At 42.1% G+C, this 6,973-nt stretch overlaps 1 pseudogene; it reads right to left on the bottom strand.

The window, feature by feature from the left end:
• Positions 1-4,208: 4,208 nt before the first annotated feature.
• Positions 4,209-4,325, bottom strand: LOC126096153 (5S ribosomal RNA; annotated as a pseudogene).
• Between the last annotated feature and the right edge of the window lie 2,648 nt (positions 4,326-6,973).

Below are 6,973 nucleotides of genomic sequence, written 5' to 3'. Positions count from 1 at the left end.
CAACGGATCTACATGAGAGAATATTTCGTTATGGGCACAACAGGGAACGTCAAATGAGGTAACGGGTGAAGAAGTGGAGAAAAATCTATATTGTGGAAGGGAAAATAGACTAAACCCAGCGCTATAGCGGGAGTGATAGCTGATAACTTTTTCACTTTTAAAGTCTTTCGTCTTCTTTGAAACTATTCTGCATCTTTCTCTGTCATCTGCTAAGTCTTTCATCGCTATTCACCAAATGCAACCAGCGTCTTCCACAGTCTGTCCAGGATACCCAGGTCGTGGTATGCCGCCACTGCTTGCCCCTCTCCCTCTTTCGCTGCTGCTTCTTCCAGCTCGAAACCAACTACCCTGCATGCCTTAGCAAATACCCCACTAGCCGGACGCTGACCTTTCTTCTGGTAAAGAACTTCCCATAGACTTATTCCATGAACTACTTGTTTTACCACTCCTTCCTATAGTACTTTATCTTCCCACTTCAATTTTAATATTCTCGGATATATTTCAAATGATTCCAGATTCTTCGATTTCGAATTTACGGTTGGCCAAGCTTCACCACAGAATTCTATGCTCTGGACGTACCTTTCCTCGCTCAGTTATACACCAGCAGAGCTCTTTTCCTGAAGCACCTTTTTTCGGCTGTGCCAGTCTGCTCCTGATACCTGCTCTAGTTTGGTAGTACAATGCAGGACAATTATTCCCCTTCTGATCTACTACCGCTTTTACTGCTCTGCATTATTTTCGTCTTTACTTTGTTTAATTGTAAGCCAATTTTCGTTACAGGTTAAGGCCTATAATATAGCTCCTTACGTCTATATTAATCTATGTCTACATGTGGCACCTTACATCTCGTCTTAGCTGATACGAAGTGGTCCACACGGCATCTTGGAGTGTAAATGTCGGCTGTCTTTTCGTTATGATATGATCACGTTATTTATATTTACTTTTTATTCGTGTGATATTGTAAAGTTATTTTTTACAGCTTTTCTGACTGCTTCGGTTCGAGCGATGCTATGTGTTTACAGTAGAATCTCTGTTTCACGGGAAGTCAGTCATTACGTTTAAATTTTCAGGAACAGTATTTTTCAGGTTTTCACGTAAGTAATAATTGTTCTATTGTTTTGTGGCAATCACGATAATTTACTCATTTCCTTTTACAACGTCAATAAAATATTCGAGGTACTTTTTATATTTAAAATGTTTGTTCGTTGAGGATGTCTTTCGGATATTTTTCTTTATGAGGGAAAATTCTCGTTTCCTCCAAATGCTCACTGTACGTCCTTTAGGTACCTCGTGTAAAATCTTTAAAACATTTTCTGCTTTCTGTTGTTGGCTTTTTAAATGCTAGTAAAATGTGGATTGGTTGCTACCACGACTGACAGTATGATAAACTAAAATTCTTGCCACGCAAATTCGCACAAATACGCATATTCATAATAAAAGACAACCGACACCTACGCTCCAAGATCCCATATGGGCCACGTCATACCAGTTAAGAATAAGATGCCATACGTGGACATAGACATAAGGTGCAATATTATAACTACTATACCACATTCACAGGTATAACTGATAATAGGTCTTCTTGTAACTTGTGGCACTACGAGTAAATAAATAAACAGTGCAGTAAAAAACTTGCATCTAAAACATGTTATTCTTTGAGCTCACTCAAGCTGCGGGCCCACTGGAAAGGAAGTTCCTATTATTGTTTCATTCTTGCTTCCAAGTACAAATAAAACAGTGGCGTTACTCCCTTCTTGACACAAAGTTGAAGTTCCCCAAAACCGCACCCACACATTTTCTTTGTTACGTTTGGGGTACCTAAATCCATCTTGCACTGTGTATGACTTTCTCGAAGTCCACAAACCATCATGAAGGTTTTCCGCGTGACAGAAGCGTCCGTCAATGCAGTCGTGCACTGTACACGCCATTCCTGGTGAGCTACACACCGGGATGCCCCATCTAGCAAATAAATACGTTTGAAGTGAAGCTCACGGTATACAGAAACATGTCCCGTATCAAATACGTACAAGTTGCAGTGGCCCAAATTGTCCTTTTGATAGTCATCCAACTCCCCCAAGAAGTAGGTTAACAGTTTAGAGCCGGCCGAGGTGGCCGAGCGGTTCTAGGCGCTACAGTCTGGAACCGAGCGACCGCTACGGTCGCAGGTTCGAATCCTGCCTCGGGCATGGATGTGTGTGATGTCCTTAGGTTAGTTAGGTTTAAGTAGTTCTAAGTTCTAGTGGACTGATGACCTCAGAAGTTAAGTCCCATAGTGCTCAGAGCCATTTGAACCATTTGATTTGAACAGTTTAGAATAGATATATTTGCAAAGCACTTGTAATGAATTCCAGAAGCTCTTGTGAAGCGAATAATGGAACTTAGGTTCTGTCTTCCTATGGTCGGTCGAACCTAGGTTTTCCATTGCGTTGTTGCTATGCGAATTAGACTGAGACGCTAGGACCTAACTTTTCTTTGATCCGTCACGAAACCTTGCACATACGATAGACAACATGAAGATGAATTATCACTCATTCCTACATTCAAAGAACATTACGTGTCGCATGAGTCGGAACTAAAGGAAAATATACTCGATGCTTTATTACAAAGGTCACAGTCAAGTGCTCATGAATTAAAGTCATCTTAGGCATTTCTCTTGAAGTTTTTCCCGTAAATCCCATACTCTCTTTGATCGAGTGACACTGTTAAGGGGCTCCGGAACGCCCTATACTTGCAATGTTAAAATAACGCTTATAAATTACATCTTTCCTCACAAACTATTTGAGTTAGGAAGTTGAACTTTTTACAGATTATTTATTGGAATATGGGCTACAACTTAACACAGGGATTTTACAAAATTTTAGTTCAGTTATTAAAGATGATTTTTTTTTCAATTGTAATGAAAATTCACAACATTTTTTTGCAATTTTTTATTTATATATTCAAAAATATACAGTTTTTTGGAAAAAGGCTGTGTTAAATTATGCAGAAGGTACTGTGTAACATTTACTGACAGTTTGAAACAAATATGTTTGGAAGATCCTTAGAAAACATGTAATTAGTATGAGAAAATAAAAGTTTTGGGAATCGAGCGACAAAGATTGGATTAACTTTTTAGTGCATTCCAGGTCCATAGGATGGATTATCTTCATCCTCTGCAAACTCCTCCTCCAGCTTCCTCTTGTTCCTCCTCCTGTTTACTCTTGCTTGTATTTCTAGACTCTTTACAGCCCTGTCTGCAGCCCGAAGGCGTTCCTTGTCTAAAGCAAGCATCGCTCGTACCATGTTAGAACCTGTCTTCATTCCCATATTTCTAAATACCTTGCTCCTTACAATGTTGCCATCATTGAAAGTCGCAACAGCATCATACACACCAAAGTGATGTGTTTCTATTCCAACAAATACAATCTTGTGGATTCTCGACCATATAACACTATTTACAGATTCATTGGGGTTTTGAGTTTTTCCGTGAATACACTTTTTCAACAGTTCAGTTATTATTATTATTATTATTATTATTATTATTATTAATAATTATTATTATTAATAATTATTAAAAATTGGTTAATAATAACACCATTTGACAGCAGTTTAACAGCGCCACAGTGGGTCACGCCCATGTAGAATACATTTCAAAAAAAAATTAAAAATAGTTGTAGTGTTCGGAATTGAATAAATTATATATCTATTAAAAGGTAATAGTCTGCAGATTCAGAAAACGCAAAAAAGTAAAAATTGAACTTTTCATGATTTTGAGCCTTTCCGGAGCCCCTTAAGTGATTGCAGCCTGTTCTAGAAGTCCCATAATCATATTCCTTATTACTATGCTAATCTTTTTAAATGTAGAATGAACTACCAGATAACGAATATTATATTACTTTTAAAAGAAATTAATAGTAGTAATTGCAAATAATTCAAAGATCTGAAATGTCTTTTTGGTTTTGATTTTAGCCCAAGATTAATCTGCCCAACAAAAATTCTGCACTTAGTTTAAAAAGCTAATCTCCGCCCGAACAGGTGATGAAGGCCCAATGGTACAGACCGGCCGTCGTGTCATCCTCAGGCCACGGGTGTCACTGGATGCGGATATAGAGGGGAACGTTGCCAGCACACCGTTCTTCCGACAGTATGTCAGTTTACGAGACCGGAGCCACTACTTCTCAAACAAGCAGCTCCTCAGCTTACCTCACTAGTGCTGAGGGTACCCCGCTTCCCAACAGCGCTAGGGTTACAGGATGGTCACCCATCCAAGTCTGGCCCAGCCCGACAGCGCTTAACTTCGGTGATCTGACGGGAACCGGTGTTACCACTGCGGCAGCGCCGTTACCTGAATAGGATCAGAATATTCTCATTTTTCAGTTTGTCCTCAGATTCATATCGGCCATAACACAGAATAGATTAACATAGCGCGAACTGGTATATCTGCTATTTCCATATCACTGCATAATTTTGCTGTGCACGTTCAAAAAATAGCTCTGAGCACTGTGGGACAACGTCTGAGGTAATCAGTCCCCTAGATTTAGAACTACTTAAACCTAATTAAGGACATCACACACATCCATGCCTGAGGCAGGATTCGAACCTGCGACCGTAGCAGCAGCGCTGTTCCGGACTGAAGCACCTAGAACCGCTCGGCCACGCTGTGCACGGTAACATCTTGGGTGTATTTTAATTTTTGTCAGGTTTGTGCAAAGTATGTGAAGAAATAAATATCGTATGGCTCCTAGCCTTTCTGTTTGACTCGACTCTGGCTGCTTGAGTGCACGTCAGTTTCGCTGCTTTGTATTCAAGTAGTGTCTCAGTTCGCCTAAAGAGGCTGAATGACCTGCGTTCCAGACAGATTAATGTGACATGGGTACCGGGGACGTAAACTGACACCTTGGCGTCATTAACCTAGTTAACGCTAATACTGCATATAACACTTAAGGAAAACAGGCCACACATCAGGCAGGTGAAAAGTATCAGAAACGTAATCAAAATATCCACGGGTGCGCTGCCGGTCTATAGTGTCCAACGGGCACAATATTTCGGCGATCATACATGTCGCCATCATTAGGTGAACTGACGGACTGAGCTCCTGTGAACGTGCCGGCACGCAGATCCGTACGCTATGGCTGCTCAGAGGGAACTGGGTTCGGTCGCGGCGGCCGATTTAAATACCCTCCGCCCGCGGCGCGCTTCCTCCGCCGTCCGCGCCACGGTCGTGCGGTGGAACGGATTGCGACGGCGTCTGAGATGACGTCGGTGTGATGGCTCTGTCCGCCGTGGTCGTTACAACTATACGTTTGCTAGATTTACTCTTGATTATCAAGAGTAAATCTAGCAAACGTATAGTTGTGATCAAGAGTAAATCTAGCAAACGTATAGTTGTGACGACCACAGCGGACAGAGCCATCACACCGACGTCATCTCAGACGCCGTCGCAATCTGTTCCACCGCACGATCGTGGCGCGGACGGCGGATGGAGCGCGCCGCGGGTATTTAAATCGGCCGCCGCCGCGACCGAACCCAGTTCCCTCTGAGCAGCCATAGCGTACGGATCTCCGTGCCGGCACGTTCACAGGAGCTCAGTCCGTCAGTTCACCTAATGATGGCGACATGTATGATCGCCGAAATATTGTGCCCGTTGGACACTATAGACCGGCAGCACAACCGTGGATATTTTGATTATCAAATACGCCGGGAGAAACTCAAGAATCCTATCAGAAACGTGTTTCATTTGTGCGACTAGAAGTTGAGACCATGGCTTGTCGCCATACGTCTTATTTTTCATTGGTAACGCTTTTTCCCCGACCTGTATAAATATTTTTTGTTGTTTGGGAACGTACAAATCGCACTCAAAGCTGAATACATGTTGATACAGATTCCGCTAGGAAAACAGCAAAAAAAAAAAAGAAAGGTAGCGAATTAATCTTGTTAGGCTTAACGGCGGTATTAAGGCAGAGCGCGACAAAACGGAAAAGGGCATTAATGTGTCAGAGGCAGAGGGGCAGGGAGAGTCGCCCGTGTGTCTAGCGTCGTGTGTGTAGCAGCCTTGTTGCCCGGATACTAACGCCGAAACAGTTACCTGCAGTGAGATTGGGGCAAACTCAGGAAATCCTGGAAGCCGACTGGATTTGAGAGTGGGCCAGGGTTTCGTTTGAGCAGTTGCCAGAGAACTACTTTCAGGAACAAGAAAACTAGCGTTTACTGCGCATGCGCCGCTACGATGACATAGCAGCCTCATGCTCGGTGCGTTGTAATTTCATATGCCATATTAAAATGCGTAATTCGGTTTTAATGTTGCATTCGTTTGTTCAGTTTCACACTGAACTACCTGGTATTGAGCTTCTCACTGCGTTTTCCGGGATGCCAATTTCCTTGGAGTGGCAGAGCAGTATTATCTCTTATGGTTGGTTCTGTATTTATGGCATAATGCCGTACGTGCCAGAAGATGAAAGTGTGCACGTGAAATTGAGTGAGCCAATGATAATGAGGTACAAAATTGTTTCAAATAAACCGACCGCCTCTGACGTTAAGAACAGTTTATTTTAGTTGATTAATAAAAGCCAAATTTCTTTACCAAACCGACAAAAATAATTTCATTATTCTGCAAGAAGATTAATGCTTCATCTACCAAAAACTTGGAAATAAAATAAAGAGAACTGAAACTAACAACATAATATTTTAGCCTTCCGTCATTATGTGAAGTAGTTTAATTCGCTTGATAGCTCCCAGTCACAGAAATCGTTTTGGCTTTCATTCGACGAGAGAGCTGTACACGAAGAGAAAACGGCAAAACCATGATACGTAAATATGAGTCACATGCAGGGGCGGATCCAGGATCGCGGTAGGGGGGTGGGGGGAGGCAAATTTTTTGGTACCTGCCTTCCGAAAAAATAATTTCACATAAATCCATTAATACTCTATACGCGAGCGCACGCGCCCGCACACACACACACACACACACACACACACACACACACACACATACACA

Source organism: Schistocerca cancellata, chromosome 8 (genome assembly GCF_023864275.1).
Source record: "Schistocerca cancellata isolate TAMUIC-IGC-003103 chromosome 8, iqSchCanc2.1, whole genome shotgun sequence".
In the NCBI taxonomy this organism is placed as follows: domain Eukaryota; kingdom Metazoa; phylum Arthropoda; class Insecta; order Orthoptera; family Acrididae; genus Schistocerca; species Schistocerca cancellata.
Note: the sequence above shows the minus strand (reverse complement) of the source record. Positions and strands in the feature narration are given on the sequence as shown.